This window comes from Taeniopygia guttata, chromosome 1A, assembly GCF_048771995.1.
Source record: "Taeniopygia guttata chromosome 1A, bTaeGut7.mat, whole genome shotgun sequence".
Taxonomy (NCBI): domain Eukaryota; kingdom Metazoa; phylum Chordata; class Aves; order Passeriformes; family Estrildidae; genus Taeniopygia; species Taeniopygia guttata.
In genome coordinates, this window is record NC_133025.1 from 9473158 (window position 1) to 9497783 (window position 24626).

Below are 24626 nucleotides of genomic sequence, written 5' to 3' on the forward strand. Positions count from 1 at the left end.
TTTATAGATGTAATTGATAAATTGACCTTAAGTTTAATCATTAAAAAAAAAAATTCAACATTTTTCAGGTTGCTAGAATCTCTATACATGAGGAAATAATTGGTGTTTCCATATTTGAGGTAAAAACTGTCTAATGTTCCACAGAGCTGAAGAAATCAAACTAGAATTTACAGGTAGATCTGCAAAGTTCTTTTTTCCAAAGCAAGAATTCTTACCCAAGCATATGCATTTTACTAAATATTTCCATACATAGTACTCATTTAAAAAAATACTTAATAATCTTCTTTATCAAATATCAAATACTTTGATAATCATCCTATCAAAATTCAATTTTTCAATAGTATACTTAAGATTTTTTTAAAAATCTGGTTTTTAAAAGAGAAATGGTGGGATGTAAATGAGAAGTCGAGAATTTTTAATTTTTATTTTACCATGGTGAGTCTTATACAGATTTATAATTATATAAAAAATAGCTTTTCATTATTTTGTTCATCATAAGCTGCCCTTTTAGGTTGTGTCTTGGATCCTAAATTTCAGAGCCTACAAATACAAAATATTTTCATTTTTATTGGTACTATTAATTAACCCCAAACCCAAACAAATACAAGTAATAATAAACCAAACAATACCCAAAACGCCTTTTGAAACATTCTGAAAGAAATGTCTATAACATTTGGTCTGAAATTACCTTTCCAAATGTATGTTTCTTCTTGTCTTCAAAATTTACAAATGACTCAAGAGCTGCAATTCCCTAATTTTCACTTACAATGCAATTCACCTCCGTTACTTTAGGAGCTCAAGTGTTACAACTCCTAGTCTGCTAAAATGACTGGTTCTTATTGAGTGTTTTTTGCCATTGAGAAAGTCTGGTGCAGTTAAGCTGGATTTTAGTGTCTGATTTCAGCTGACTAAGAGGGGAAACGTCAGTGTCAAAGGATAAATTAAACTAAAAGCTGGAAAACAATTCAGGAGCATTTGAGTTTCAGCATGTACATGTAATCTTTTGGGAAAGTAGTTCAAAATTTAGAGAAACTCAAGATTAACTGAGAAATACTTCAGTATTACAGATTTATTGTGGCATTCTTTTTATAGATGTTTAAAAGAGAATGAAAATCTTAAAACCATGCATTTTCTGTAGTTCACTTACCTGTGTTGTGGACAAGATGAGCTCTGAAGTTAAGTGGAAGCAAATATCAATTCCCACTTTTCATTAACTGTAGAGATCTCCCATAGCTGGCATTTGTGTTCTTATTTGCAAATAACAACTTAGATTTATATTTAAAACTTTTAAATACTGGTTCTCTTTTTTTCACATTTTTCAGATATTTTTAGGGCATAACTTCTGTAAAAAGTAGCCTTGGGTTAGTCTCTTTAAAATGGCGAGGAATAAATTTAATTGATTTGACATGCAGATCTCTTGCTATGTGAAATGTTTTAGTCATACAAGTCATTCACCCAGGCCTGAGAAATGTGGCAGGGGATTCAGAGGATCTTTAAGACCAGTAGCTGCAGGGAAAGCAGGGTGAGATCCTCAAATAACGATGAGAATTGTTTTTTAGGTGGCTGAATCAAAACTGTAGCAACAGGGTTTGAGTTCAGCTCATGACAGCAAAATTTAGGCATTTACATAAGTGGAATCTCCAGGGGAAAAATTCTCATTTTGTAATTGTTTGCCCACCTGTGTTAATGTTTTGTTGGGAGTAGTTTTTGTGCTGTTAACATATATCAGTATAGTTTTAAGTAAATACTGGAAAACAGTACTATTTACTTTGCTGACATAACCAAAATGGTCAGTCTAAACAACTATGATCCTGTCTATGATAATCTTTGTTTCTCTGAATATATTATCTTCTCATATTCTGTATTTTTGTACTACTTAATAATATTAAAAGAAAGAAATGAGAGTTTTGTTCTTGGACATGGTATTAGTTATTTTTATTATAAACATCGTTGCATGCTATCTTACTCTGGTCATTCTGCCCTAAGCAGATTAAATACTTCATCTACTTAAGCTTCAGTAAATCTTATTATACATATTCTGATCTCCATTAAGTTATGCAAGCCAACTTCTGTATTCATTTCAGAAAGTACAATATACCTTGTTCAAAGATTTCTTATGACATGGTTAGAGTATTACAGACATTATAAAAAGCACAATTGCATCAATGTATGGACTGAATCTAACAATTAAAAGCACATGATTAATATCTTGATTCAGTTGTAGATCATGATTGGTCTATCTGTCCTATAAAGTTGCTCAGCCAATAGGCTGCAGAGGGTATTTTCCATCTACCAACCATTTATCCATTTAAAAAAATATGGGAAAAATTATTTCCATACATTTTAAAAGTGTGAATTTGCTAGGTAATCCCAAGATGCCACTGTTTCTAGTAGAAGAGAGATATATAGATATAAATAGCATTGTCATGGAAATGTTGCATCTTCTCCTTTTGAAGATTCTGGATGCATTCAAAATATCACTCCTCAATCATTCCTCAATCCTCAATCACTGAGGGTCATCTCAAGCAAAGACTCTTTTAGGAGTATGTCAAGGGGTTTTTGAGTGAATGAGTACTCACAGTGCTTCTGTCACTCTCTGTGGCTGGCCTTATTGTTGTGAGATTTTCAGTCAGAAAATTGTAATTTTTCTATAGGAGCAGTGTAGCACCTGACCCACATCTTCCAAGACAGTGGGGTTATTTTACCCCTGTTTTTTTTTTTTTTTTTTTAATTGCCCTCCAGTCTGTGTTCTGAATACCAAAGTCAAATTCAGAGTAATCTAAGATAAAAAACACCCTTTTTTTTTTCTTAATTTTTGAGCTTTGTGGTTCATCAGCCAAAAACTGAGATATTGAGTTTTAATGGTTTGATTTCTTATCTCTGTATTACAATAATTTAGGCAGTCTAATCTTTATTTATGACAAAAATTGTTGAAATACCACAGAAACCTTGAAACATGCTAGGGAGTCATTCTAATAAGATTTTGGAAAGCTGCATGACCCTCTGTCTGGGAATAATTGGACTTGTAAATGTTCCTTTATAGCCTTTTGAACCATCCTAGTGAAATTTTCATCCATCCTTTCTGCACAGAATAGACCCTGGAGCAAATTGTCTTGCAAACTGTTTCACACTGTTTCTCCTGAAGAGGAGCACCCAGGAGTAATAAGTGGATTAACTCTCTTGAGTAAAACAAGGCATGAAACACACTGACAGAATAAGCACAGCTAACAAATGCCATATTCTTCAAAGTAATTAAAATTCAGAAAAAATAATTCACTTTCACTTGCTCTTAAATTAGTCTAATGTTACACTCTTTAAACCACAGGACTCATTATACTATGACCAAGAACAGGCTGAGGGCTTGCTGCATCTCACATCTTAAAAAACGAGCATTTTGATTTGTTTTAAATCCACAGGTTGAAATATCAGAAGTCTAAGATTAATCCTTATGAGGATGTTCAGAGAAAAATGCCCTAATATTGGACTTTCAAGCAGAAAGTTATAAGAGAATAAAAAAGGCAGATGAAGAAAGTTATTAACAGATAATTATGATACAGTTACTGAGATTTGCAAATGCTTTTCTATATGCATAAATCTATACTTTAATGCCTTGTTGTCCAGGCTAAAAATAGGGGGTTTTACTGCAGGTGAGAAACTTTCTTACATTAGAATGATCAGAGGCAGGGCACCTTTCCTATGAAGACAGGCTGAGAGATTTGGGGCTGTCCAGCCTGGAGAAAAGAAGACTCTGAGGAGATCTTGTTGTATCCTTGAAATAGAAAAAGGGGACTTACAAAAAAGGAAAAAACTTTTTACCAGGGCCTGCAGTGACAATGGTTTTCAACTGAGAGTAGATTTAGATTGAATATATGAAACACTGGATCAGGTTTCCAAGAGAAGTGATGGATGCCCTAACCCTGGAAGTGTTCAAGGACAGGTTGAACACTGAGAGTTTGAGCAACCTGGTCGAGTGGAAGGTGTCCCTGTAATGGGGTGAGGTTGGAAGCAGATGGTCTTTAAAGATCCCTTCCAACCCAAAACACTCTATGACTCGTTGGTATGCAAGAGCTGACAAAGCTTTTTGAAGGGCTCAGCACACAAACTTCACATATGCCTGCACAGTTTGAGTGGTATTCTGGGAACTGCTGTCCACTCAGGTGTTTGACAATTACAAAATTAAAAACATTTCCATCCTTTAGCAGTGATTTCTTCTGCAGCTTTCATTAGGAGCATCCCACATTTCACTCACTTCATCCAGTGTTTTGTTTTTAATACATAGGTAGCAATTATGTACCAGGAACATTCCACTTTCTTTTTAGTTTCTTACCTTTGGATTGTTTCAGCTAGTGAAGCAACATCAGAATGTCACATGTATGGTATTGGGTAGGAAGAATCTGAGAACTCTTATTTCCAAGGAAAATTGCAAGTATCATTACATAGCATAAAACTGTTCATTTCTATATTTATGTCAGGAAGTGACCAAATAGACAGAGGAACTATGAATTCACATGCTGGAGTAGTCTTCAATTTACCTGCAGATCATAAACTAGTACATATTTATTTTTCTTAAATTTAATTAAATTGAACTAAACTGAAAATTTTCATCTTCTGTAATATGATTCCTGCCTCCTAGCAGTATAAATAACACTATCTAGATCAGATAACCAAGTCAGAAGCAGTCATTTTCACCATAGTGGAGAACAGTTCTATGTTTCTGGACCAAGGCTTAAATCAATTCTTTTTAAAGCCTTTTTAGATTGGTATCGCAAAACCACAGGAAACATAATCTATTTAGGTCAAATAATATCTTTGATGCTTGCTGCCTTCCCAATGATTCAAATAATTCTGGATTTTTGTATATTTAATCCTAACATATACCAAAATTTATGAGAACCGAGTAAAAAGTCTGGAATTCTAAGTATTTTTTTTTAATCAACAGACTTTTACTGACTATGAGGCTATTGACTTGATTCTAAAGGATATTGATCCATCGATATAAAGAGAAATACAGACAATCTGAAATGTTACCAACATTCTCATTGTCTTTCCTCAAGTGCAATATAAACATGTTAATCTCTTTTAAAAAACCCATTCTTAGTGTCTGTAACACGTACTTTTATAGTCCTATCGCTGTCCTGATTTACATGTAGAAAAGGTTTTTTTGCTAAATAAAATATTACTGATTAAAATGTGATCCTTTCCCAGGAAGATATCTAATTGAAAGAAGAAGAATTCCCAAACTTCACTACTGTCCCTATAAATAAAAAGGCTAAAATTTAACCTCACTTTTTTTAAAATGTCTTTAAAATAAACCAGAACCTTGCTTTCTGCCATTACCTTCTAGCAAGGGTCTGCCATCTACTACTCGACAGCACAATTTTAATCAATGCCAACAAAATTCAAAGCAAGGATAATTTCTCACATGAGCAGCTGCTACATTACAGAGTAAAAAAAAAAAAGGACATAAGGGAATAGAAAACAAGTACTGCAGATAGCCTGTCATATGCTGATTTTAAGAATTTAAAAGATCAGATATACTTTTCTGTCACAAGGGATCCTTAAGGAATGAGTCAGGCCTATGCACTGACAGTACTCCTTATCCTCTCTTGTCTTTTAAAAATAAGTCTATATTTTATACATGTTCCCTTAAGCTAGGAATAGCCTTACTACTAATGCCCAAAACCCACACTTTAAAAACTGAGTCAAGATAAACAACAGCAGCCTTATAAACCTAAGTATTATCAACTTCCTTTCTGAACTCTGAGAAATATTTTTTATCTATCCCAAATTGGCCCCACATTCTAATTTCCCACCTGGCTCTCCAGTAATAATTGGAGCAATTAGTTCTGCCTTGTTGAGGTATTTGCCAGTATAATTCAGCTGGTTTTCCTAAAAAGAAGCAGAAAGAATTTAAATAAGAAAATAGTTTACAGCCAGAGATAAAAAATGTAGGAAAAGAAGGACAAGTTCTGTGTTCTTGTATCCACATGACAAACAACATTGATTTACAGTGTTACAAATCAGCCTATTCCTGAACTGTCACTGTAAAGACTCACCAAAAGAAAAGTAAAAAAATACAGGGAGACTGTGCTTAACTAGTAGCTGGTTTATAGTTTTTGCAGTTCTGAATTCTGTATGAACTTCAACTAAAAGGCTATTAGCCCTTAAATTCTGGCCCAAGATAATTCTAAAAAAATTGATTTTTTAAAGTTTTATTTTAAAAAATTCTGCTTTTCCCATGGAATCTTTCTATTTTTTTTTTTTAATTACTAAGAAGACAAATGAAACAACAAAAAATCTGAAAGGCACAAGTTTTTATTCTGAAAAACAAAATTTCATACGTTTGAAGTGATACTTCAGTAATTGCCTGGAAAGTTAATTTGTTTGCTTAATATTATTAATCACTTTTATTGACCTACCTCTTAAATACATTTCTGTTAACATACAGCTTCTTGGAACTTTCAGAGAGCTTCTTCTGGTGACTTCTAGGAGTTGCAATGAGCTCAGAGTATTTGGACTTGGAATCAGAATGCTAGAAATTCCATCAAAAATCTGATAAGCATATATGGTTCAATTTCAGAATTAAAAAAAAATAGGAGAATTACAGAACTTATCTCTTTTAATAAGATGTGGTTATGAAGCAAATCTGATTTAATACTACCTGGCACCTTTAGTATAAATAACCAGTTAATCATGAAGACTGTGAACACTGGAAAGCAAGCAGAGGGATACCCCCACCAAAATGAAGGTCAAGGTGAAGGTGCTGGAGTGTGATTAACTGAACCTGAGCCATGTCTGAAGAAGTGCTACTTCATCTAGAGAGACATTTAAAATAGAAATATAGTCACTTTCCATGATTAATGTTCATTTGGGATCAGTAAAAGTCAGGTTGAGGCATTAATATGATAGAAGGTGAATTGCTAAATCCTAAATGGTTGCCCCTCTGTCATGAAATTGAAACTAGGACTTAACAAGTAAGACTTGTTGGAAAATTCAGGTGATGTCTTCCATTTAGCAGTATAATTAGGATCTGGAATTTTGTGCAAGCTCCAAGGGAAAAAAAATAAGTAAAATAGATCTGTTCTAAAGTCAATAATATTCAGTACTCAAATACATATAGACTATTCAGTAGTAGCAATGATAAGTAGTAATTAAGTCTTCAAAAGGTCATTCCAATGATTCAAAGCACAATATTGTTCCTAAAAGGCTTTTTTCAGCTTGCACCAAAAAATTCTTAGTGTTGATAGAGACTTCCAGCTTTGTTACTCTGTTCAACTGATTGATTATCTTTAACAGTGATATGTTTTTCCTATGTTCTAGTCCAGTTGCTTGCTGAAATTAATAATCAAGGACAGAAATAAGAATCCAAACCCAAGAGCATCCATTCACAAATATAACATATTTTAACAAGCATTTCCTGTAATGAATTATTCTAAGCTTGCCTAGAAATGATAACACAGCCGTTCCTATGGAAAAAAAATCTGTATTAGAACTTCACTTCTGCTGTATTGATTTGAAATTTTAAAAAACCCAAAACCAAGATTGCCACAACCTGTTTCTATACTAGACAGTCCCTTGTAGCTCGTTAATGTCTTAATATTCTTATTTTTTTAGAATAATTTATAACTTACTTAGAGATTAAACTATTATGCTGGGGATTCAGAAAAGAGTTTTTTTGTTTACCCTCACATATTCTTGAACACAACCTCTTTTTTTGGACTGATATTCAAACTGCTACTTTGGAATGCTGTTTAAATGCAGGTGGGATCACAAGGCAAGCTAAAATTAAACTTCAGCTGATCTACATTTTAGCATGTGAGAGTCCTCAAAATTATTGGACTGTAAATTGTGTTCCAAGAGAGAAGGCTTTAAAAATCAGTGCATTAGAATGAATATAAATCTTTCCTATGTTGACAATGCCTGAATATGTTCAAGTCTTGTGGTAGAGAGTTTGCTTTCATATCTATAACTAGAAACTCCTGCTTTTTCCCCGCTTTATTTTCAGATTAATACGCTTTCCACAATGTTCATTATTGCATCCTATGATAGTAGTCTTACAGGCTTGCAGCTCTAATTAAATGTTATCCACTGCTGCAGTATGTGAATAATGGCTTGTCTGTTAAGGGAAAGTTTTGGTGTGTATATTTCTCATAAAGAATTCCTAACAGTTTGTCCTGCAAAGGAATTTGTAATTATTTTAGTCTATTATATGTTGGTCTTGCCTTTTGTGCATTATTTACTCTAATGTTACTAGGCTATGACTGGGAGGGAATCAAATGGACAGAAGACTAGACAAATCTAGTGGCTCAAAGTAATGTACTCTGTGTGTAGAAGTTGATGCAATAAAGGATAAATAAACTTTATTCTTATCTGCAAAGGTATTCAGGGTCTTCAAGCATAGGTGTATTCTGCTTTGAAATACTCTATTTTTCTGCCTCAATCCAGTTGCTGCTCCAGAAAGTTCTGGGTATCCCACAAATTTCTAATCAAATACGCCATTCCAGATGAGACAGTTCTTTTTCTTGAGTTAGGAGCCAAAAGATTATAATGAAAATTTAATGCATTTATTTTAGCTTCCTTGTCTAATCTTTAAGTGGGTCATATCAGATGAGATTAGTGCTCCCAAATTATGTGTGTTAATGCCACCCATTGCAGAAGTCTTTATTTTCTGAAAACACCCTTTGGTTTGCTTTCTTTCTGTAATAACTTATTTTTTACTATTTCTTTAGATTTTATTTTTTTGTCTGCCATATTGGCTTTGTGCTCTGACTGTTTGTAATGTGATAACACCATGACTGAATTTGCATGCCTTAGAAAATGCACAAATCTTCTGGAGATCAGCTGGGTCAGTCATCTGATACATACACCTGCCTTCATGTTTCACACTGCGGTAGTACCTAGAAGTCCACATTCTTTTCAGAAACCTGCTAACATTCTGCCTACCATAATTAGTCAGTTTGGGTGATTTATTAGTCCCATGTGTAACTTGCATCAATGCCTGCTGAGTGTGCTTTGGATTCTTGCTTTTTCCTCCGGTTGCTTGTCCAATATCTCTAGCATTATTCACCATCCTCCTGATTGCCTTGGCTGTGCCTGGCTGAGTGTTTAGCTTTTTAGAAACACATTCATATTCATGGAACACTCTGTTATATTCTTGAAGGAATTGGATTCCTACTGATCTGAATGCAATTATTTGCCTTTTCTATCAGCTATGCCCTTCTGACTAGTCTGATCGTCTGAAAAGTTCCTTTTTCTTGGCAAGTAAAAGAGAGAAAAGGGGATCTTTCCACCCTGTCTCTGGACATTTGTGAGACTAACAAAAAAGAAACCTTATCTCATTGTTTATCTGTTGGTTTTAAGACTATTTTTGGTTTCATTTATATTTTAAAGCAGTATGCAAGTCTCTTGACTTTCTAAAGACACATTTTCCCCATAATTTTTATGTTGAAAAAGTGAAGCCTACAGAATATCTACACTGAGTAACTTCCTTCCTACATGGTGCATCCCTTTCAAACACATCCACAAAGCAAATTTATCTAAATTTTTGTAAAATTGTAATACAGATTGTTATGATTCAGGAACTATCAGTGTAACAATAAGTTTTTAAAGCCCATGATAAATCTATACATGAAAGCTGCCATTTCCAAAGAAAGGAATCTTGACACTGTTAGAAAAAGAATAAAAGAAAAACAACATGAGATTTTTTTTTCTCCTGTTGGTGAACATTTTGGATACAAAAAGAGTTTTCACAGCAATAGTTAAACAGAATTTAGGAAGCAGATCCTAGGAGATGCTCTTCACCTCTCCTAGCAACCACACCTTACCTAGATGTTTTTCCACAGATTAAAGGAGCTACTCCAGATATACAAAATTATAGAAAGAAAATGATATATTGAAGACAATCACCTTACCTTCAGAAAATGGATATACTTGGAAAAATCCTGCAGCATGATAAACAGATTTTTACAATTTGTCTTCAGTAGTGGAGACATTGGCAAAGTATACTGTTTTCCAACAGCAAACAGAAAGGCAGCATGAGTGAAGCAAAGCCAGTTTTTCTAACAACATTTCTCATTCTTCAAAAAAAATCCAGCAACTAATGTGTCATTGTACACTGGGTTTTTTTTCCCAAACTCTTGAAATTGTCTTGAATCTACCTTTTTGTATGCAAGTACAGATCTATCAAGGAGAAAAGGTTAAGAGGCCATAAACGTTCTGTAAATGTCTCATTATTTTGGATATTTGCCTCCTTACATTCTAAGGAAAAACCACTCCGATATCACAGCTACATCCAACTATAATATGACAAATCTGTTCCCTCTTTATTGGCAGCATCTACTGCCCTCAGGTTAGTTGTTCTGAATAAAATTCCAAAATTAAATATTGCTGTTTTCTTGTTGAACAAAGCTGACTAATTTGTTTCAAGTACAATTTTCTGCCACTGGCTAAATATTCTAAACTGAAGACAGCTCGAAAAATGGATATAATAGGAAGGGATGTAAATCCTGAGAGAAAGAACACCCACACAAACTACAAACACATCCTTTTTTCTCTGCCCCTCTCTGGGACCAATGGAATATATGGATACATATTTAAAGCACTGGCCAAAGGTAATAATTATTCCAATTTCTGCTATAATTTTGAGAGAAAGTTCTTTCTTGGGGATACTATGTCTGCTTTGATCACAAATGAAACTAAAAAAAAAAAAAAAAGATATTTTTTGGATGCATTTTTGAATTTATCTACATTATTATTTTTATGTTAATACTCCAAATTACACTATAGCACATTTTTTCTTAAAAAGGTCCAAAAATTATTTGATCAGATTTCATAAAGAAATTACAAGTTTTGATTTAGTTTTAACTTTTTCATTAAAACAATCCAAACAAAATTTAGGAAGGGATGAATAAAATTGTCATCTTCCTTAGTTTCCTAATGAATCATGTGAATTGATAACCTGATCTTTATAATGCAGTCCCTTGTAATGACAAAATGTGATTTCCAATACCTTCTCAACTGACTGAAGTGCTTTAAGCCTTGTATAAACACTTGTTTTATGGTACCAAGTTACCTTTGATGGTTGGCAGATGAACTCCAAGTTTTCTGCATCATTTTGAAATCAGCATAAGTGGAAAGACAATGCTTCTGTCTGGAAACTTTAGTTAACACACATTCCGCATTCTGTCCTTCCATCTGTTCTGATGGCCTTTAAATATCTCCAGTGAAGGACGCTCCACACTCTCTCTGGGCAATCTGTTCCATTGCTTGGTCACCCACAAAATAAAGAAGTACTTCCTCATGTTCAGGTGGAACTTTCTGTGCATGAGTTTCTGCCCGTTGCTCCTGTCCTATTGCTCGGCACCACTGAACAGAGCTCAGTCCATCCTCCTGGCACCATCCCTTCAGATACTGATAGACATTGGCTACATCTTCTCTCAGTCATCTCTTCTCAAAACTGGATAGGCCCAACTCTCACAGCTTTTCCTCATGATAGGAAAAAAATCTTATAGCCCTTTGATGGACCTGCTCCAGGATCTCCATGTCCCTCTTGTACTGGGGAGCCCAGAACTAGACACAGCACAGCATATGTGGCCTCACAAGGGCTGAGTAGATGGGCCTGCTGGCAATGCTCTTCCATTGGCCTTCTTGGCACAAGGGCACACATGTTTAAGTAGAAATCTAGCCACCACCACATGGATCGCTGTGGCATTCTTCCTGCCCTTCCTCCTCTGGTCTTCTTGCTGGTGGGGGCCCTTAGAGTGTTCTTCTGGAAGTATCACTTTTATACAATCTAATTCCCAGGCATCCACAGAATGTAGATGCTGTTCCCACAGCTTGGGCTGGTATATGTATAAGGATTTGCTTCCTTTCTCATGGTTTGCCATGGTGGGAATTTTTGTCCAGATAGGTTATCGAAATCTGCCTCAGCCTGGCATCTTCCTATTGTTTCCCTCTGTACTTGTTGCAAGGTCCCACATCACAGTGGGGTTTCATCTAGTGTGCTAATTCCAAACCTTCACCTCCATTTGGGCCTGGAATTAATGGCTTCCTGCTTGCCACCCCTACCTCTTGTGGCACTTTAGTTTATGGGAACTTCCTTCCCTGACAGTGTCTTGGGGTATTTCACTGCATTCTTTAAGTCCTGACAAGATGTGTGCATGTATATATAGATATTTGTACGCATATATAAGTTATGGAATCTCACATAGATATATACATACATATGGACACACATATATTATGAGTTAATAGTTTTTTTACATACCTCTTTGGAAATAGAAAACAAACCTGGGTTCTGAATTAAATGCTTCATCTGTGTCTATGGGGTTCTTCATTATTTAAAACACTGCTTTTACTATCTGGAGAATGAACATCATTGTTTTTAACTGCAATGGAAAAAACAAAGATAAGACCTGTGTTGCGTAGTGGCTGTGATATAAAAAGGCAGCAAATCCTATTAATATTCAGTCGTATTAATATTCAGTTTTACAATTGATTTTTACATGTTCTACTAGTTTAATGGTCTTTTTATTATAAAAATTTACAATAATTTGATGATTAGTGATTTCATTGGAAATTTGTTTTGAATCTTAAATAAAGGATAACGACTATTATGATCTGATATTTGAGATTTTGCAAGTAGGACCTGCTTAAGTAGTTTGGGCATTTCGCTGAATAAAAAAGTTTTATTTCAGTCTCTTACTCATTCTGTCTCTATGTTAATTACCTAATTAAAAACTTAGAGTTTTGTCTACTCTATTTAAAAAACTTAATTCTATATCTTTTTACTGCTGGGATCTCCAAAATAGGTAATACAATGAGAAATTTCATAATGGGATTTATGAGAGGATTAGCCACTTAAATAAAAAAATTATAATCAGTGGAATGAAATAACCATTCTGAAGGTACAATTGATCTGACCTATTTTAGAGATCTATTTGCAAGTAAGACCAACTGCATTCTAGAAGAGCAATCCCTCAGATAAAGACAGATGAATCCTAGCAGCAGGCTTACCCAATGTCCAACAGATGTTAGGTGACAGTCGCTGTAAAACATTACTCTTAATGCATCAGGAAGTAACTTTTAAGCACATTTAACTTTTTTTGACAAAAATGCTAATTTGATTTAATCTGAAGTTCTAAAATGACTGCTGTGCTCAACACTGAGTGCAATTACCATTTGGAGTGTTAAGTTCCATAATTATCTTGAATTACCAAGAAGCACAAGATGGTGTAAATTTGGGTTTTTTTAATTATTATTTGTTAGAAAAGGCTCTAATTAGGGCATGAAAAATAGGATAGGGGAGAAGTTTTGAGCTAACAGTTTACTCAGATACAACATAACCATTTTGAAATCATAGATATATAATTGTTATAGACGAGCAGGATGAAAACTGAAGCAGGTCAAAAATCTACCAATTTTCTTCATTTGTAGATACCAAGTACTAACTCTATTTCAATTGCATTTATATAATTTATTATTTTCAGTTCTCAGAATTCACTGTTTCTAACCGGTCTGATGGGGGTGGGTTTCTTTTTTTTTGCTTGTTTTGCATGTTTGTTTGTTTATTTTATTGATTGGTTGGTGGGTGTTTTTTTTGTCTTGGTTGGTTGACTGGTTGGTTGGTTTTTAACACGGCAAAATAAATTTTGCCAGGATTAGTGATCAATTTAGCAATGAAATAAGCTTCTCTTTTGTTTCCTCTTGAGGAAAACCCCACACTAGTCCTCTCTTTTTTCCACCTTTCAAATCTCAGTGGAAAAAGTAAAAAAAAAAAAAAAAAATTAACTTAGAACTATAAGATGTTAGAGAGCATGTAGAAGTCTTCCATAGATTCATTTATTGACACAAAACTCATTAGAAAGAAGTAGGAACATTCCTGATTCACTGTATCTTGAGTTCTGTAGATCTACATTTACTGATTTCCTCCTAAGTTTTTTTTTTTTGTCTCTCAGAGGAGTTGGTTGTTTCACCCACAAAAGACATTAGCAGATAGCAATTTCTCTTGTTGATCTCTGACAAGCCTGGCAAGAAGCTCTGGGTGCCTAAAGAGATCAGATGTGCTCTTCTCTGAATGCTTTACCTCTGTGGAGATAGTGGATCTGTCCCTGCTCACTTCACTGTAGTTCACCAAGAATCATAGCAGAGAGAGTTAAAACCTGTTATAATCTTGAGGAAAAAGTCACAACAGAAAACACAAGTACATCATATTAAAACACAACACATAGAATCAGTAACTTCCTCATTTTTTCAACAGTGTCCTTAATATTTATCATCGCTGACAGTTCAATCTATCTCAGATTTGAACTGCATATATATACATCATATAATTTTAGAATTAGGCCTTGGGAGAGGCATGGAAATATCAGCAGTTCAGGAAAGTTCACTCTTAAATACTTCAGTGATTTCTTCAGGGCTCAAAACCCACCAGTATTTAGACTTTTAACTCACTGTTGGTTAATGGAAGGAAGAAAAGGATCCTTCACCAGCTGGGAGGGTGGAAATAAACAATATCTGGGAGCTTCTAGAGGAACAAAGATGAAATTGGAGAAAAAGGGACAAAGGTGATGTGGGAACTTGTCAGAGGGCATATAATAATTTTAATGTTCACACCATGGGCCTGTTTGGAAGCACAGACTTTGAAAAATTGGGGAGTGGGCAACTTGTGAGGAAATCTGGCATATGTCTGTCAAAACTAGAGTGAGGAAAAGCATAAATTTCATTCTTTAGATGTTTCTAGTAAAGAGTAGCAAGGGACTGAATTATCCTTGAGCTGTGAGGTGTTCCCAGGCTGTTACATTCCTTCTTTTGATTTTTAACTAGCAGTTGGGCCAAAGGGACAAGCCAACCTGCTCACTTCTTAGAACTTCTTTAGATAAACTCCACATTCAGTTGAGTCCAGCACACTTCATGAACGCTCGTTCCCAGCATTATAAAACTTTGGGATTCACAACCAGCCTTCAACTTATATAGCACACCCAGCCATACATTATCAGACAGAAAGATGTATCCAATGCATCTGAGCTCTCCAGCTCCCTCCAGCAAAAAAGGAGCGATGAAGAACTCAGCTTGTTTCATGTTATGGCACTACTGACTTCTATCTCCTGCAGCAAAACTCTGGAATGGACTGGACTTGCTTTCATGCAGAAGTGCTAACTTGTTGATAGCATCACAGCTATATTTAAAGCTCTTTTCCTAAGGCAGCTTTTCTTTATTATTTACAGTAAAATAGATGTGCTATAAAAAGAGATTTTTGTTTTCAAACAGTTGGGAAATAATGCAAGGACCACAAAACAGATTCAATATTCTTTAGACTTCTTTAAAATGAGCAAAACTGAAAAAATGTAATTGGTGCCCAAAGCGATTTTAAAACTACTGAAAGTCCTGGCATTGGAGACAATGTCTTTTTCCCACAAAGCAATAGATTTTTTTTCATGGTCTCATAGCAAAATGTACAGTGTCCACTCTGTTCTGCTCCAAACAGAGATTAAAACACTCTTCAAATCAGATTTTTTTCCCCAAGGAGGTCACTTGTACAATGAAAGCAACAATTTTTCTTGAAAAAATATTAATTTAGAAAATATCTTTGTGGTCATTATTACTTGCATACTGGGCTGTAAAATTAACTATGCAGGGAGCAGGTCATAGGAAAGGATTCTTCCCTTCCACGGGGTGCTTGTTAATATGAAGAAGATGAAGCCAGACTCTTCTCAGAGCTCAGCAGTCAGAAATAGGAAATAGATAACATTCACAAGCTGAAGTAAAGGAAATTCTAACTGCATAAAAGGAAAATAAAAAGCAAGCTAAACCAACCAACTCAACAAAATCACACAAAATAAAGTTTTGGTTCAAAACTTTACAAAAACACTCTGTTCAGCTTCACCTAATGTGGAAATTAACTGTGTGAATGTGAGGTTGGACTGGAGTGCTCCAGCAGTCCTTTGCTCTGTGAATCATTCTAGCTGTTTTCAATTACTTCATAAAGCACATTTTAAACCAACATTATGTCTGTAAAATGCCATTTTTTGTTTCCCTGAACCTCATCTTACCCTTCATGGTGATATAAGGTGTGTGCTGATTCAGGTTAGGTGACTAACCCAAAATCAGTACACTAGGGTGGGCAAGGGAGGGGTGAGGTTCCAGTGAGTAGGATCATTTCTGCCAATGAGCTCATTATGCAGCTGTACAAACATTATGGCTATAGGAGATAAAGTCAGGGACACTGTGTGGGAAGCAATAAGCAGGAATTTGGGGAGAGCTCTTTCAGCACCAGTGCCTGTTTATGACTTTTTAAGGCTTGGTGATTAGTTACAGGTAACAATCTTTTCAGCTAGACTGGTTCTGGGGATGGTATAATTTTATTTAGGGGAACATCTCATCCGAAAGAGTTTAAAGCAGCAATCTGCTTCAACTGTTTATTAAAAACTCCATAGATTTTTCATAACCACTGAGCTGGTTGAATTCCTCCTGAGTAATTAGGTTCTATTACTTGATGTTCCCTGCTACAACTGCCTACAATTAATGTATTCTTTTCTCTTCCTAATGACAACAAGACCTGGAATATCTGATCACAGGCTTTGTAAATAAGGGGCTATTAAAAAAAAAACAGAATTGTTAAATAACAGGAAAAAAAAAATTCCAAGCCAGGTTGTTTAATCTGCACATTCTTTTTCCAAGTGGAAGGATGATGGTTTTATAGTAAATCACTGAGGAAAACTCAGCAATTTTTTTTTTTTTCTCAGTGCCAGTTGCACCACTTTTGTCTTTTGACAGCAGAGGAGTTAATTCTGCCTTTACCAGTGCCTGTTTTCAAAGCATAACAAACAGCTTTCAAAATCAGAAAGCACAGTACTCAGCGGGGTAACAGACTTGCCTTATGTTTCTTGAAGCATTCTTGTTAAAAACTACTCCTTTGCTGGAGCTTATTTGTCACATGGAAAACTGAAGTAAATTCAGCATGAAGCTTGAAAGCTTGTTACTTGTTGCATCTATATGCTTCTCTGAGATAGTTTAGAAAAGTAATGAAGAATTCCAATGTACCAATTACTCTCTTTAACTGTAGTTGCCTCACCTTTCTGATTAAGACTACTTATAATTACTTATATTTTTGTGAAAATGATGATTGTAAACATATAATACAGACCACTATCCTTTCTAAATTTTAGGTGTTTGCTAACTACCACTAGCATTATTATTATTAAGGGATAAACCCAAAAATTTCACAAAGAAGAAATAATACAAGCTGCTGAAAGTATTTATCACAAAAGGTCTGAGATAGAAATTTTGATTTTTTTAAATGGAAATTGTGACTATCAGCTTACAGCATGATGGGCATCACAGGCGAAGCTCTATTTAATGTAGAGGGTTGTTTATGTTGTGCTACTGAATTGTATTGTATGGATTTTATTTCAAAATTGGAAGTTGAGTGCTTTGCACAGGATAATTAGATGTCTTGTGAGCCATTTCAGTAGCAAGTTTGCAGTCTCCACATCTGTATGATGGTCCTTGGTCAGAATCATAGACTTAAAGGTCTGCATTCTTTCCTGCAGCCAAACTATGTTGGGAAGGAGGAATGAAAATGTGCAGAGAAGTTAAACTGGTGTTCACCTGAATTACAATGTATACATATGCTCAAATTTCAGATATGAATATGGTAAAATATATAGATTTGACTGGTGAATAAAGCTTCTTTCTCTTTGGAAGAGCTACCAACAGACAGACTTTGTGACTTCAACACTGAGAGTAACATGAGCATAACAGAGTCTTGTGGTTCAGCAATGAATCCACAAAATTTTTCTTCTGAAACCCCATGCAAGGGGGGTTATGCAACCTCATAAGCAGGCACCTCGTGAAAGGGGACTTGTGGTATGTGTGGTACTTGTGAAGAGGATAAAATTGGGCATCAACAATAAAACAAATAAAATAACTTCAAAGATAAAACATGGTCTTCAGTTTCTTTGGCCATGAAATCCTGTATTTCACAATGATAATCACAACAGAGAAATAATTAGCATTACCACCAATCAATAAGTCCATTTGAATCCTTTTGTTTTCTCAGTCCTCAATCATTTAATATTTTGCGTGTCCTTTAATCAGTTAAAATGATTTCTGAGATTTTATACAGCTTCTAATATTTTTTTCTGACTTAGAATTAAGAGGCAAATTCTGTGAGAAAATATACATCACAGACTGTTTTTCCTGACAGATGCAGAAGCAATTTGTTGGGTTTGCTCAAAATTTGTGAGGTTGCTCACAAATAACACTGAAATTGCGACCTGACACTGGTTCTTCTATGTGATGAAGTAGGAGGAGCTTGATCTGGTACTTTGCAGGGTTCTCTCCAGTGGTGCTGGGTGTCTCAGCTGGTGTGGTATCTAACCATGGGCAGGCAGCAGCTTGGCAAGTCATTCTTCATGAACATTGCCCTAAGCAACAGAGTATTTTCTTGGGTTTGAGCCAATTCCAAGCAGATATTCAGTAGTCATATTGTGTCTCTTTAGGGTGCCTAAAAAGGCAATGCTGTAAAGTTTTAAAGATTTTTTACTTTAAAAGATTATTTTTGTAGTGACTCTTTGGAGGAAGTTATTTATCTTCAGTTCATGCAAACCTGAACTGGAGGTTTAATAAATCTGTATATCAGATTTTTATTCAATCTTCTCTCTTACAGTATGAAATTCTTTGTGAATAACTTACAAATTCAGGAAAATATATGTTCTGGTTTCCTAAATCTATCTTTGTTTTTAGTTTAACCCCCACCCACCCCCCCCCCCTTATTTTCTGTTCTAAATTCATTGAAATTGTAAAGAAAGTCTATGAAATTTCTTCAGGTATTAGCATCATATTCATGGATGATGATTGCAAATGCAATGCTGCACTTTACTAAAAATTAATAATGAGTATACAATAGTAATAGCTTGGGTTTTTTTCCATGTCCCAGGTATTTTACATTTCAAAACTCACCAGACAAGTTTTAAATAACATGCAAGGAATATATGCTGCACTTTCTGTTTGTGAGGTCTTGCAAAACCCTATTTTCAATTCCCATATGCACAGCTTTAATTTTTAAATGTGAATTACAAGCAAGACTTCAACAGTAATTTTCAAATGAGCAATATTAAATCTCAGAGATTCTTGACAAAATCATGAGGGTTGGCCTCAGTGCATAGTGTGAAGCATTAACTCTCAAAACAAGAGACTAAACTTTTTCAGTTGCCAGAAAGTAAATCTACAGGAGATGTCAGAGCATTAGCTCACTATGAGATACTCCTTTGTATTCATTATTGGAAAGATTCAGCTAATTATAAAAGTTCCATTACATGCATACTGCCCAGAGCAGAAAAGGATTTTCAATTAGTTACAAAATAGTTGGGTTTTTTTATCTACAGATAGATGGTATATGCTTCAGTGACTCCAGAAAATGCAGAGAGAGTTTCTAAGCCAGACAGAGAGAGACATCAACATATGTGTGTTTTCTTATTCATCTTTTCTGGTGCACATACTTTTGAGGAAACTTTTCATCAGAAAAGTTTTCCAGTTGCAGGTGGAAATGATATAAAATCCAGGTGAAGGCCAAGAAATCATAGTCTCAAACCCTCTTATTTGGGACCCCCTCAGATTTCAAGGTGAGATTTCCTCTTTTCTTTGTGGCACCAGGGAAAGGTCCCAGTACCTGAGAGGTATCAGTCTCTGACTTTTTTCTCTAAAAAGTCCTGAAAAAATATTTTAGGTGATCATAGAATAAATTTTCACTTTTGCACTATAAATAATTTCCCCTTGCATCTCTGCTACCAAACTATCGTATTCTCCCATGACTGAATAATAGGCCCTTTTATTTTACTAAAGTCCATGATTCCCAGCTCACTGCTCTTTGTGAGAGGACTTCTACTATCTCTCCCATTTCCCATGGAAGTTCAGAAACTCAGAAACATTTTGGCATTTTTGCCCCTACAGAAGATTGTGACCTCTTCTGTAGCATCATTTTGCCACCTGGAACATGGACTTAAAATGTTGACCTTTGCCATTGTTTTTTATTTCAATTAACTGGTTTCTTACCAATTCACAAACACTCTAAATAGAAACACAATTTCCCTTTCTCTTTTTCTTTCCATCATTTCAGTCTTCATCACAAATCTCTGAGTGGATTTGCATAAGTGCTTTACTGTCCCCATACTTTTTCTTCTGCTCTAGGTTTTTATGTAATATTTTTGTTCAAATATATCTCTGTGGAGTTTATCCAAACACATCAGTTTAACAGCGCAATGAAATACTAACTTTAGGATGTCTGTTATAGCAGCTTGAGGGAACCAGCATTGTAAGAAATGAAGAATAATGGCACTGCTGAGTGCTGAATGAGAGGGAAAATGTAACGTGTGCATTCCACTAAAAAGTAGGTACATTAGTCTGTAAAGATTTCTGGTGAAAGGTTAAAAACTTAAAAAAAACCAAACAAACAAAAAAAAAAACCAAAACAAAAAACAAAACAAAACAAAACAAACCCAAAAACATTTACTAGAAGACTCCAGATAGGAGCCAAAGGTAAACTGATATTTCTCCAGACTGGCAACTTTAGGAACCATGTCCACATTACTGTAAGATGCTTCCAGGCATCAGTCCTCCACGGACTATAGAACTCTTAAATTTTGCATAATTCTATGGAATACTCTGCAGAACATTCCTGTTCATCTCTCCTGAGCAAAATTTGGATTAATAAGTTTTTTTTAGTTTTGACTGAGCTGATTCCATATTTATCCTATTAATAGAAAGGATCATCCTCTGTTGCTCTGTTGGACAGATTATGCAGGTAGTAGAATCCCAGTAGAGATTACAAGTATTCATTCTTATGCTAAAATTTCCTAGGTTCTCTACAGCCAGCCCCAAAATACTCTGATGGTTCTGGAAGACAGATTTGGTTTTCTTTTGTATGTTAGTGACAATGAGCTTTGTTAGAATTATCACAGCTCTTACTGTCACACAGAACAGGCAACGTCTCATACTCTTACACTTAGTAGTCCTATTAGCAACAATAATTTCAGTAATCATTCTTATTTAATGCAAGAGAAAGAGCATCTCAACAGTGAGCTGCTACCACTGCACCAGGAAATGTAAGTATGCAAAAGGAAAACTATTAATATAAGAGCATACCTGTCTTCCACATGAACAGTCAGTGCAGAAGCTTTTGCTCTGGTACCCAAGCTGTGCAGCACACACGGCTGTGCTCTCCAGTGTGTAGCTCCAGGGAGGTATGAGCAAGACTTTAAGCATATTTCACTGAAAGTGCCTCAGAGCTGCAGTATAAATCTGAGGGGGAATCTGGAAATCATGATGTGAGGAGTGAATAGGCTTGTTCTCACCAAAAATTTTCATTTCCAGCTATCATGATAGTATGCCTACTAGGTTTATGGCAAAAAGAGTGCTAACATATTGTGTTAGGTTGGGTATGTGTATGGATGTTTTTGTGTATACAAATGTCATCTTCCACCTCCTTCTCAAAGAAAGCCTTATTAAGTTACATATGCCAGCATGTGTTAAGTAATTTTTTTGTGGGCTATAAATGAATCGGCCAAGCTGTGAAATGAAACAGCTTGTTCCACTGCACTAACTGAGTGCAGGCTCAGTGCTTATTGTCTGCGCAGAAAATGTTCGATGAGTCACTCTCCAAACGAAGCCACATCATATGTGGTTCTTACACCAAGTCCTTGTCACTGAGGATACATCCTTGTGATAGAACAGCTTTATGACAAAGAGAAAATATCAAAATATATTTTAATTGCATTTTAAGTCACAAAACAGTAGTATTTTTTTTTTTCAGTTTGATTACCACTTTTAAAAACTTCAGCATGTCTAGTAAAACTAAGCCTGTATTAGATGTTTAGGTAACATCTGCTCTTGAAGTTAGAATTTTTCCTTTGAACTGGTTTTCTATTTATTTTTCTAATAAAATAAATTCTCTTAAGACATGCATATAATTTTATCCATCTGCCTTTGAAGGTTTTTTTGTTATTTTTGTTAGACTATATGTCCAAAACACTACAAGTAATAAAAGATCACTACTTAAACAGTCCTCTGCCAAAGCAAATAGAGAAGTTCCTAAGTGTTCCTGTTATGCAACACATTCTTGAGTTTAAATTCAAATGCAACATGACTGGCTTTGCTTCTGCCTGACTCACAAGTTCAACAGACATTATATAAATAAACTTTGCTTTCACATCATTCTTCCCACTTCTGAGTGGTCAGCAGGTTTTCTAACAGAAAACTACTTTTTGCAAATGCAACCTGCAAGCATTTTGGTTTAATTATTTTCATTTTTAGTGATTTTTTTTTAGGAAATACATTGTTCTTACAACATCTTCTAAGTACTCCGTGTATTTTAATTTAGGTTGGTGAATACTGTTTATACCCCAAGTACAAGACATTCTGTTCAAATTATTTGTCTCTCTTTGGATTCCCAAAAGTGAATACAATAAATGCAAAACCTACTTGGTAATCTAATCTGCCTTTCCTCTCCTGATATTATGCTACATAAGACTTCTGAATTATATTTATAATTATTTGATCTTCTTTATTATATATTAAGGATATTTTCCATTATCTCTTGCTACTATTCACGTGACTAATTTTTTCTCCCCTTAAAGTGCTTATATTATTTCCATTCTACTTTCATCATATTGTTACATAAGACAATCCATTTCCTAGGATTTCCAGTGTTTCTCAAAATCAAGTGGACACAATGCATAAATAAATCTCTTGTGATACTCACACCTTCATATGTATATTCAGAGTGAAAAAGTGTAAAATTTTTCATTATTTTGACACAGAAAGTGAAGGCTGTCTCAGGAGGGATTTTGTAATTTCAGACTATGTTGTTGAACTCTCAAAATCTTGCATATCAAAACTAAAAAAAAAAAAAGTCTTTACCATAAGAGAGGGAAAGTAGCTTAAAATCTGTCATTTTTTACCAATCTTCCTATTTTTGAATTGGTGAGATCCATTTTGTGTTCTCATATCGATGTCATCCTATTTTAATAAAATATTTCTGCTGTATTACACAAAGATTATTGTAGCATTGTGCAAATACTTAACTGAACTGTTGTTATGTCAAATTCAGACTTTTGCAGGCAGTTTGCAATTTTTTTTCTCCCTTTAGCAAAACATTTTGTCCTTGGTAAAGCTGCAGTAGAAAAAGTTTAAATAGTCAAGGTTCGGGTTGCTCTGTATGTACAGCATAAGTTTTCTTCTTCTCTGTGTATGAAGGTTTTTTTAATACAAAAAGCCAGGGAAAAATGTGCTTTTCAACATCAAAATTTCAGATGTGCTGTGGCAAGCCATCTTTTATGCAATTTAATCTGCAGTGTCTGATATGTCTCATTATGTAAGATGCTAAAGTTGTGAAGACTATGAATAGATATTTAGACTTGGGCAGTGATTTATGGTGGGGATGAAAAGGAAAAAAGGTGGTTGAAGAGAGTATTTTCTCCTGAGATTGCACAGTTTCCCCTTTCAGATTCAGGCTGCACCTATGTTTGAAGTTCAATTAACATCACAGGAATAATTTCAACCATCATTTTAGCTTTCTCTCAAGCTTTAGTTTTCTCTAAAGTTGTGGAAAATTATGGAGCTGTAAATTTTAATTTTTATGTTTTTAGCCTAGTTTCATTGGCTAAAAATCTGTTTTCTAAATGAAAGCCATTAACTTGCCTTTCCACTAACACTAGAAAATGCAGGCATTACCTCCAAAAGCATTTATCCATCCAAAAAGCAAAAGCTTAAGAAGGTATTTTCTCTACTGCCTACAAAATTCAGGGAGTTTCCATTAGACATAAACATTTCCTTATGACTAACCCTGTCATTATTTTCTAATTATAATTCTAGATAAATTTTGGGGAAATCCAGTATTTGAAGGAAGTGCAGAGAGCATGTTCATAGAATTATCAGTTTAGAACACAAGAATTTCCTTCCACAGAAGTGGAAGATATAAATAAGTCATAATCTAGTAGGATGAGTTGTGTAAATATCTTGACTTCCCTCACTTCAGTTTCTTTCTCTCTCTAGCTATGACCAGTCAAATCCACACAGGTATATACTGTGTTCATCTTCATTGTTGAAATCAACCTGTGGAGTAATCTCTGATCATCTAAATTTGATATTTACAGATGTCATTATTTTCCCTCCATTTATTCCAAATATCTCTATGGCACAAAGACAAGTCTGGCTAGATTATTGGAAAAAAAAATCTTACTGGATAAGCCTCTGGATCTTCTATACTGTCATTTATACTTAGGCAACTTCTGATACAAGTGAAACTCCTTCACCTCATTCACTTCCTCTAACACTATTGCTTCATTATACTCTTCCCACCACCTCACTTTTCCTACAACATTTTAGAAAGTCACACAACAGAAATAAAGTTGGTCGAAAGTGGATTGATACATGTCTTTATTTTTCATATTTGAGCATATTGTGAAGTATCAGTGTTATTTTCCCACACATCACATTACTTCAGATCAAGAATTTTTACATATGGTATCAATGTATAGTCAGAATTGAGTTTTCGTTTAGTGGGGTTTTTTGTGGTTTTTTTGTGGGTTTTTTTTTTTGTTTGTTTTGTTTTGCATTTTTTTTTCAAAAAA

General features: G+C 34.8%; 1 protein-coding gene and 1 long non-coding RNA gene across 10 annotated transcripts in view; one reads left to right on the forward strand and one right to left on the reverse strand.

Moving 5' to 3' along the window:
• PCLO (piccolo presynaptic cytomatrix protein) overlaps positions 1–24626 on the forward strand; it is a 313621-nt gene that overhangs the window by 272088 nt on the left and 16907 nt on the right. The window lies entirely within an intron of this gene.
• On the reverse strand, positions 2828–22948 carry LOC115498407 (uncharacterized). 4 transcript variants are annotated; one of them, XR_012052117.1, is made up of 3 exons: positions 14084–19730; positions 9912–12386; positions 2828–6532 (listed from the first exon to the last, which is right to left on the reverse strand). It is a non-coding gene; the product is annotated as an uncharacterized lncRNA (long non-coding RNA). The 4 variants fall into 4 exon arrangements; XR_012052118.1 differs by lacking the exon at positions 2828–6532 and adding an exon at positions 21142–22948 and having other exon boundaries at positions 7414–12386; positions 14084–18425; XR_012052116.1 differs by lacking the exon at positions 2828–6532 and adding an exon at positions 21142–22948 and having other exon boundaries at positions 7414–12386; positions 14084–18607.